Raw genomic sequence first — 10,590 nt, 5'->3', positions numbered from 1 at the left:
GACAACCCCAAGCCAGATATGTAGGGCAACCACCAGGGCAGCCTAGCTTCAATTCCCTAGTGTTTGGGAAAAGGCAGAAAACCAACCGGGTCTCCAGGGGTCACCAAGGGCTTCCAGTTTCCTTGAAGATGCTGTCACTTCCCCAGAGAAGGCAGTTTCTCCAGGTGCTCCTTGGAGGGACTCTCATTTCTTCTGTCTCAGCTATGCCAGGCCCGGCACAACCCTGTCCTTCAGCAGTGGCCCTGGAGGCTCTGGAAGGAGAGGCCGAGCAGCCCCAGGAGAAGGCCTGTTACCCAGCAACAGGCACACGAGACCCAGGTCTGCAGGTGCTGGCTGCCTGGTTAGGACCCACACGGCCCAGAGGCCACATCGAGCACCCTAGAGGGGAAACTATGTTGAAGGGGCTAGAAGAGTGGACAAGCAGCTCTCTGCCAGAAAAGGGGTGCCACTGTCCCTGAGGTTGGTGCCCGGGCAGCGGAGAGGAAACTGGAACTGAGGCTGAGGGAGCTGGGAGGATGTTTGCAAAGCCACCATTTTCTTCTCTTTTTGAGCTTGTGTGGATCCTCTCTTTTCTATTTCTGATTAATCCAGTGAGGGGGTGTAGCAATTTCATTTATCTTTCAAAGAACTGAGTTTTTATTCATTAATATCCCGAATTTTTTTGTTTTCAATTTCATTTAGTTCTGTTCTGACTTGGGTTATTTAATGTGCTATGTTTGGGTTTGGTTTGCTCTTTTATTTTTCTGCTTCCTTGAGATGAGTTGATTGTTGATTTGTGGTCTGTCTTTCTGATGAAGGCATTTATGGCTATAAATTTTCCCCTTAGGACTTCTTTTGCTGAATCCCATAGATTTTGATAACTTGTGTCCCCTTTGTTATTTAGTTCAGGGAATCTTTCTGTTTCCATCTTAATTTCATCTTTACCCAATAATCATTTGGCAGTAAGTTATTTAATTTCCATGATTTTGTATAGAATTGAATGTTTCTCTTGAAGTTGATTTCTAACTTCATTCCATTATGGCCTGAGAAGATACATGGCATAATTTCTATTTTTATGTATTTGTTGAGACATGTTCTATGGCCTAAGATGTGATCAGTCTTAGAGAATATTCCAGGTGCTGATGAGAAACATGTGTATTCTGTAGTTTGGGGATAAAATGTGCTATAAATATCTATTCTGTCCATTTTCTCTCGAGTCCTATTTAAGTCCAATGTTTGTTTCTTGGAGCATCTTCCCAGTCCTGTCAGTGGAGTGTTAATTCCCTGGCAATTATGATGCTGTTATTTATCACTTTGTTTTATGAATCTGGGTGCACCTATATTAGGTGCATAAATATTTAGAATTGATATGTCTTCTTGATGTATTGTTCCTTTTACCATTTTTATAGTGACCATCTTTGCCTTTCTTTACTATTGTTAATTTTAGGTCTATTTTATCTGATATAATAGATATATCTACTTTATTTTGATTTCCATTTGCATGGAATATTTTTTCCTATCCCTTCACCTGAGTCTGAATGAGTTCTTGTAGATTAGATGTGTTTCCTAGAGACAGAAGATTCTTGGCTTATATATTTTTTTATACATTCAGCCAGTCTATGTCTCTTGATGGTGAATTGAAGCCATTCACATTTATCGAAAGAACTGATAAGTGGGCTGCATTCTTGTTCATATTGTTGATTAGAACCTTGTTGCTTTATTTTAACTCTTGAGGCATTATTTTATTTGAGTTCTGACATTTAGCTTTTTGGTGATTTTACACTGGTGGGTGTCTATTGTGCTGACCCATATATAATGCAGATCTGAGTACTTCCTGCAGGGCATGTCTGGTCTTAACAAATTCAATGTTTGCTCTTCTGAAAAAGTCTTCATTTTTCCCTCATATAGGAAACTTAGTTTTAAAGTATACAAAATTCTAAGTTGGCTACTGTTCTATTTAAGAAGACTGAGGATTGACCCCAGTCCCTTCTGACTTATAGGTCTCAGTTGAGAAGTCTGCAGTTAGTCTGATGGGTTTTCCATTATAAGTTACTTGGTATATTCACCTTATAGCTCCCAGTAGTTCCTCTTTGGTGTTGACTTTGGCAAGTTTTATGACTATGTGTCTTGGTGATTACCTCTTTGCAATGAATCCCCCAGGTTTTTGTTGAACTTCTTGTACCCGGATGTCTAAATCTCTAGCAAGACCAGGGAAATTTTCTTCAATTATTCCATTGGATAGTTTCTCTAATTCTTGTGTGTTTTCTTCTTCGTGTTCAGAGATGTCTATGATTTTTACATATGGCCTCTTTACATAATCCCAAATTTCTGGTAGGCTTTGTTCATTCCTATTACTTCTCTTTTCTTTATTTTTGACTGATTGGCTTAATTCAAAGGTGTTGTCTTCAAACTCTGAGATTCTTTCTTCTGCCTACTCTAGTCTATTCTTAAAATTTTTTACTGTGTCTTGTATTTCCTTAAATGAATGTTTGATTTCCAGAAGTACTATTTCATTTTCTCTTTTCATTAATTTTTTTATTCATTTCATGTATTGTTTTTGTGGTTTACCTGTGTTGATTTTCCATTTTCTCTTATATTTTGTTGAGCTTCCTTGTAATCCATATTTGAAATTCTTTTTCTGTCATTTCAATATTTTTGCTTTGGTTGGTATTCACTGGCAAAGAGCTGTGGTTCCCTTTTGGAAGACAGCTATGCTCACCACTATACTACCCACTTTGTGGTTCCTTTTTAGGGGTGTCCTTTTGCTCTAATTTTTCATACTCTGAAGTTCTTTCACTGAGTCCTACTCATCTGGCCACTCAATTGTGATCTGGGGATTCTAGGCCTGGCTTTTAGTCCTGTCTCTGGGTGTCCAAAGATCAGTCCCTCTCTGTGCCAGGAAAAAGAGTACTGGTCCTGAGTTGCCTATGGCAGTGTTCAAGTAAGTTTGATGATACTCTTAGATTGCCTATGACCTATCTTCCAAAAACTGAATTATGTTTCACCTCTTAGTGTAGTCTCCAAGATGGCATATGGTACTTGTGAATATGAACCTGCTATACTCTGTTTGCTTGGGTTGGAAGGTGCTATGATGAGCTATAGAGTTGTTCTCCTGTCATTTCTCCATGTTTATGTAAAGAGCTAGCTTGCCAAGGTGTTCTTTTGTGCCTATGATAGGTTCTGATTACCATGTGGAATACTTGAATGCCCCAAGCTTCAGGACTGATCCTATAGCTTCCAAGGGTTTGCTTGATCTCTACCACCTCTGTGGTCAGAGGAGGAGGACCAAAGCACATCATGAATAAGTTGCTAGAGACTGAAAAGTCTGACCACTTGGGGGAGCCACTGGTAGGAGGACTAGGAAAAGTTCTCTTATTCATGGTGAGGGGGGTGGGCAGGGGCTAAATAAACACTTGAGTGCTAGGGCCCCAAGTTGGGGTCTACCTGCCCTTATCCAGTTGCATAGCTTTTCTGCAGGGAAGGGTGGGTGCTCTCCCAAATCACTGTTCCTTAGACTTCCACAGCATACTGTTGTAAGTTCAGTTACAACAGTAACTGGTGGGCCTTCTTAACACCCAAGTCCAGCTCTAAAGCTTATTCTCGGACTGTGTCCAAGCCACTATGTGCACTGCCACTAAACCCTGGCAGACAGGAAAGATCCCAGATTGGGCATCTCTACTCCACTACCAGTCCTCAAAGAGAGAGACGAGAGCCCCACAATTTTGGGGAATCTCAGCCTGGAGCACAGACCTACCAGAGATAAATGGTTGCTCATGAACTTCTCAGTTCAAAATGTTCTCCCTATTGTTACGAGTAGGGGAGGGGCTGCAGTACCTAGTCAGTCAGTGTACCTGAATGTGAAGTGTTTAGTTGTCATGGAACCATTATGCAGTACGGTAGTTCTCCTGAGAAAGGGATGAGTGTGCTCCCAGATTCCCATTCCTTAGCACCCCACCACACTCTCCCACTGGCTGTGTCCACGTGAGGTTTCTTGCCACCCACATTCAGCTCTCAGACTTCTCCCCTGTATTCCCCTGTTCTCTCTCAAATCTGGGAGCACTGGGATGGCTTGTTTATCTGAACCACTGACATACAACCACATGAAACACCAGCAGGCAGGAAGTTCCCATGTCATGCACCCCTACTGCACCACAAGCCCTCATGGGAAGAGATACGGGACTCAATCTCTGTGGAGACTTCAGCCTGAAGTGGGCATCTGTCAGAGAGAAGTGGCAATTCAAGTTCTTCTCATCTAGAGCTATTCTCCTTGTTGTAATGGGTGGGGGAAGGGCTACAGCTCCCAGACAGCCTGAGTTGGAGCTATTTTCTTGGTTGTAGTGGATAGGGAAGACGCAGGGAATGAAGCATCTGGATGGAAGAAAACTGGCACCCTAGCCTCTTGTGGCCCTCTTCAGAAGAGAACCCCCTCACAGACTGCCCAAACTCTGGGGACACACTAGTTCACTCCACTATTCCTTATTTGTCACCATGCCTGGGCTCAGAGAGGGTGGAAAAACCTTCAATAAAGTGAGTGGCCTGCTATTCATCAAAAGCACATAGGAGGGAGAGGAACAGTGCCCCTCATCTTTTCCTTGGGCTCCAAGCCTCTCTGAATTTGATCCTTGCCAATCTTGTCTCCTCTTATATTCTTGCTTTTCAGCTTTGCAATTTCTCTCTATTGGGTCCCCAGCCATCTCTGTCATTTCTCTCTGTGATCCATACCTGAGTACATGAGCTGCCATTCTTCTCTGCTCTCCACTATCCAACGACCTTCCCAATGGGAGGACAAGTGATGTCTCTAGGTGGCCAGCTTGGCTCCTCTTCCAAAAGGTGAATTCCTAAAGAGACTGCAATTTTTGAGTAACACTAATGGTTGAGGAAAGTGCTGGCTTCAGTAATAACTGCTTTTTTTTTTAATGCTCAACAGCCCACATCCTATTTTTTTTTCCTCTATATAATTCTTGCTGCCCAAGGTGGGCTTCAGGAAGAGTAGGAACTTGCAAGATCGAACATAAAGATGGAATCACAGAGTGCCCCAGGAAACACGACTCCTTCCTGTCAATCTCGCTAGTGAACAGTTATCTTACTCAATTTTTTTTTTTAATTTGCACAATGTACAAATGTCTTTTAAAGGGGAAAATGACTCCAGGACTCCAGCTATTATCTTTTCTATTTCTTGTTGATACTTAAACACGTAGGGGCATAGCACTAGGTATAATAAACTGCTTGTATGTATTGTTATTATATAAATATAAATCAAAAATAGATTTCCAAATGAAAACTGAGGCTTAACGCCTGTAGCTCAGTGGTTAGGGTGCCGGCCACATACACCGAGGCAGAAAGGTTTGAACCTGGCCTGGGCCTGCTAAACAACAATGACAACTGCAACAAAAAAATAACCTTGTGACAGGTGCCTATAGTCCCAGCTACTTGGGAGTTGGAGGCAAGAGAATCGCTTAAGACCAGGAGTTGGAGGTTGCTATGACCTGTGACACAATAGCACTCTACCAAGGGCAAAATGAAACTCTGTGTCAAATCTTTATTCATTCATACATTTGTTTATTTATTTGACACACATTAGTTGGGCACCTGTTCTTCCCAGTAGTGCTTCTCTAGGTGCTGCAGATACACTAGTGTACAAATAAAATTTCCCATCTTTATAAGTTCACATTCTAGTGTGAGAAGACATATAATAAAACAAATTAATAAGTGAAATATATAGTGTGTTAGGTTACAAGGAGTATTAAGGAGAACAATCGAGGGGATGGGAGACAAAGAATTTGGGAAAATGAAGTTGCAATTTGTAATATAGGCAAGGCCTCATGCAGAAGGTGGCATTTGTATTTAATCATGTGAAAGAGTGAATATTTGGTTATTACTAGGTGGAGGAGGGGTGAGTTTTCCAGACAGGGGAAACAGTGGGCACAAAAGCTTTGAAGCAGGGGTGAACACGTTTCTGAGTTGTTCTGCTATGAGGCAAGTTCTTTTGGGTTCAGCAAACTTTTATAATCATATACCATATGGCAATTCAACTCTCTCACCACTTTTCTCTTTTTCAAACTACTGTGGAACCTCTTCTCTTATAGTATTGGTTGTTAGATCATTTAACTTTTACTGGAGACTAACACTATCTTTTATATGTTATATCCACTTCATTTAAAAAAAACAATAACAATAAAGTAATATTACTGAACAGTATGGTGGTAATGTGAGAAGCTTAGGGTTAATTAGTCAATGGGATTATAAGAATTATACTTAATTGAATATACTTATATTATTATCAAAATCTAAATGGTTTTCAAAGAATACTTACAGATGTCTGAGATTAAGTCCATGGACCCTCTGGTGGTATGAAGAACTCCAATGTAATAAACAAGGATGGACCCCTTTCAAGCTGGGGTTCTTGCTAACTAGTTTAAAGTTATCTGTTACACTAGTGAGTATAGAATTATAAGCATTCTTCACTTCTGCCCCTGTGATGTGGGTGAATTTGACTCAATACGTGGTTTGGGGAATTTACAGGGTGCCCATCCAGAAAATAAATTAAAAGAATTAATCTTAGATCTTTTGTTGTCTTAGCCACCTATGAAACATATTTCTGTGATTTAGACCATGGGCAGCCCAGATATGTCCATATTTATCTGGGTAGGAAACAGCTTTGTTGATTTTGTAGTACAAAGAAGAGATTGCAGAATAGTTTCGGCAAAGCAGAATCTAACAATTTTTATTGCACCTTGAATCTGCTGCTCAGACAGAATGGACAGCCTGAAAGCAAATCATGTGATGCTGCCCCATTAGTTATGTGGCAAGACTGAGCTTCAGGGTTGTGGGGGGAGTGGCTTGTAGAGCAATGAAAACTCTTTTTTCTCATGTCTTAGGATGCTGTACTGGTCTCAATTACAGTTCTGAGAAAGTTCTTTTCCAAAAAGCGTAGTGTAAGAGAGGTAAATAAGATACCACCATTAGAAATGAATGTAGCTGGCAATATCTGTTATAATAACTAGTGCATATCTGTGGCATTTAAGATAAAATTGGGAGAACTCCAAGATATTTTGAGAAAGAATCAAGCATAGTGATAAAAAACAAAAAAAAATCTACCATGACATGGTCTGGAAAATGGATATATTTTTGACCAAAATTTCTTAGTTAACCTCACATGAAAAAGTATATTATTTTCATAGGCTATCCTGACTAATCAGGACTGGAATGGACCTGCTTTAATGTATTTTTCTCATCAGGAGTAATTTTAGACTACCAACCTAGTCCTAGCTTCTGATGTGGACTTCCATGGTTAATGGATATAATTATTAACAGGATATAATTTTAAGATTATATATTATGTATTATCTCATGATAATATGATTACTGCCTCTTAGACTAAGAACATAAATTTCATGTGTACACAAATCATGTCTCCTTTACTCAGGCTACCTGCTTATACCCTTATCATAATCACCATACCTTTCCCTCCACCCCTCTCCCCTACATACACCACATATACAAACACACATTTAAGAGACAGAATAGTCAGGGATCCCATCGAATTCACATGTTGTTTGATCAGCATCAGAGAGTAAGAAATAGAGATCTCACATCTAAGATCTCACCTCCATATGTCCATGGAATATCATAACACATGACATTAACATAGGAAATTATACAGGTAGTAGAGCATGTGGTGAGGAACAGGGACTCTGGAGTCCAGTTGTCTGGGTTGAAATCCCACCTCCGCTAATTACCAGGTCTGGGAGTTACTTAATTGTCTATTAAACTATGCTTCAGTTTGTTCCTCAGTAAAATGGGTTTAACGCATATGGTTGTTGTGAGAATTAAACAAATTACTATTTGTTACATACTTAGAACAGCACTTAGGATATAGGAAGTACTATATAACTAAATAAATAGAAATAAACAAAAAAATGAGGCTTACTTTAGAAAAAGTAGTAAGTGAATTATTACAAATTGTTAAGATATGACAATAGAGGTATTCATAAAGTGTTTGATTCCTGAAATAATAACAAGATCTTCCTTTTTCAATTTGTGTGAAATTTTAGTTATGCAGATGGTAGTTTTTTTTAATAGAAAGCAATTATTGCCTCAGAACTATCAGGCATTTTTGCCCCTAAGGTGAAGCATAAGTTGTAAGAAAAAGTAATGTATATTCATGAAAATGCATTGATAGACTGAGAAATCACCTGCTTGACATTCCTGAAATGTATTTTTCAGTGTATTATGTAGTAGCTCAAGAATAGGCATTAATTACAGAACAAAAACTCAGTGAACATTAAGAACAGAAAAGACCAAACGTCCTTAATTGCTGCAATTAAGGACACTTTATATGGGTTCACTTAATATGTTGTAAACACTGTAGTAGATACTGTGGAACTCATTCCCTCAGGTTTTGGGAGTGTTGGCAGCTGACAGCCTTTGACTGTAAGTCCTTTCTAGAAATTGCCTTCTGCTGAAGAAATCTAACTCACTCAAGGGTCATACCCACTTCTCGTGGGGGAACTGACATCCAATGACTGGTCAATGTGGGTGTATAAGGACTTGACCACTTGCCCCAACTCATAAAAATTCTTTAGAACCATCCTAGGTCTTCAGGTCCTAATAGGATTGGCTGAGGCCTTTGTTGTAATTGCTTCTCAATTCAATGACTCCCTCTTCCAAACCTTGTTTCCTTACTTCTTTTTTTTTTTTTCCAAGAGAATTAAATCGTTTATTGATTACACATGATAATGGTAGATACACAAGCTTCCTTCTCATCTGTAATTTTATCTGGTACCATTATTCAATTTAGATATTTTGCATAGGATATGCCGACAATCACCTTTATAACCACTAATTCCATGATTTTCTTTGGATGACTCCTTTAAATGGTGAGCTTCAGTTCACAACAGTAACCCCTCAGTTCAACTACACCAAGGTTTCTGAAGACAATGGCTTCTTCACCCAAGCAGGTTGCAAATGAATTTCAAATAGAACCTAGCATCACTCTGAAGGAATTCTAGCTTCAAACTTTTGGAAAGTTTACCAAAATGGCTTCAGAGTAGAGTAGACTAACTTTACACAGCACATTTAAAAAAAAGACACATTTATTCAGCATCATGATCAGAGGATTACATTTAGCAATCAACAGCATGGGTGCAAAAAAAAATCTACATTAAAACCCTTTGTTGGAATGCTTTACACTTTCCACTGAACAAAAACTAAAATAACTTGTTATACAATTAGTCACAAATACAGTCCTCAAGTTTTTTGCCCATACACATTAATATTGTCTAAAACATGTCTTCTTTGTAGTAACTAGGCCCTGTCACCACTGTGCATGGCTGAGTTCACAAATCTGTTGTAACCTGTAGCTTCCCTGTCACTTCTCTGGCTCTCCTCTCCTGCTGAGCTTTGTTTCCTGAGAATAATTAAAACCTTCTACCACTGCCATAGCTACTGCTGCTACTGGAACCACCATTAGCTACCTTGGTTTTGTGGTTTGGCAAAGTATTGGCCACCACCACCACCATAAGGGCCAGAGCTTTTGCCTCCAAAATTTCCTCCCTTCATGGGTCCAAAATTTGATGACTGATTGTTGTAATTGCCAAAATCATTGTAACTTCCACCACCTCGAAAATTGCTTCCATCGTTACCAAATCCATTGTAGCCATCCCCACTGCTACCATATCCACCACCACCACAGCTGCCACCAAAGCCACCACAACCACTGAAGTTTCCTCCACAGCCAAAATTGTCATTTCCACCAAAACCACCTCCACGACCCCCACCAAAGTTTCCAGAACCACTTTGACCTCTGGCTGAATGAAGCATTAGCCATCTCTTGCTTTGATAGGGCTTTCCTTACTTCACAGTTGTGGCCATTCACAGTATGGTATTTCTGAATGACAATCTTATCCACAAAATCATGGTCATCAAATGTAACAAAAGCAAATCCCCGCTTCTCATCACTGCCTCGGTCAGTCATGATTTCAATCACTTCCATTTTCCCATACTGTTCAAAACAGTCTCTAAAGTGATGTTCTTCAGTCTCTTCTTTAATGCCACCAGCAAAGATCTTTTTCACAATTAAGTGGGCACCAGGTCTTTGAGGATTTTCTCTGGAAACAGCTCTCTTTGGTTCCACAACTCTTCCATCCACTTTGTGTGGCCTTGCATTCATTGCTGCATCCACCTCCTCCAGGGTCGTGTATGTGACAAACCCAAAGCCCCTGGAGGGCTTGGTGTTTGGATCTCTCATACCACTCAGTCTGTGAGCTTTCCCCATTGTTCAGAATGGTTCCTCAGACTCTCATCAGTCGTTTCAAAGCTCAACCCTCCAATGAAGAGCTTCTGCAGCTGTTCAAGCTCTTTAGGAGACTCTAACTTAAACATGACGGCAGTAGGAAGAGAGGCTTTAACAATGCTTCCTTGGCAGCATCCACAGGCAGAAACTCCTTATTTCTTAATCCCCTAACAATTCCCTAATAATTCTCCTGCATGTGTATCTCTATCTCAGAGTCTAGTTCTTGGGAATTTGATCTACAAAGGGTACATAGTGAGGAAGGTACATACCACCCACAGTGATAGGAAACTATGGGCATTCTGGTATTTCATTTCCAT

At 40.0% G+C, this 10,590-nt stretch overlaps 1 pseudogene; it reads right to left on the bottom strand.

Annotated features, from left to right (window-relative positions):
- Positions 1 to 9,398: 9,398 nt before the first annotated feature.
- On the bottom strand, positions 9,399 to 10,362 carry LOC100958333 (annotated as a pseudogene).
- Between the last annotated feature and the right edge of the window lie 228 nt (positions 10,363 to 10,590).

This window comes from Otolemur garnettii, unplaced genomic scaffold (assembly GCF_000181295.1).
Source record: "Otolemur garnettii isolate 467f Iridium unplaced genomic scaffold, OtoGar3 scaffold00192, whole genome shotgun sequence".
Taxonomy (NCBI): domain Eukaryota; kingdom Metazoa; phylum Chordata; class Mammalia; order Primates; family Galagidae; genus Otolemur; species Otolemur garnettii.
Note: the sequence above shows the minus strand (reverse complement) of the source record. Positions and strands in the feature narration are given on the sequence as shown.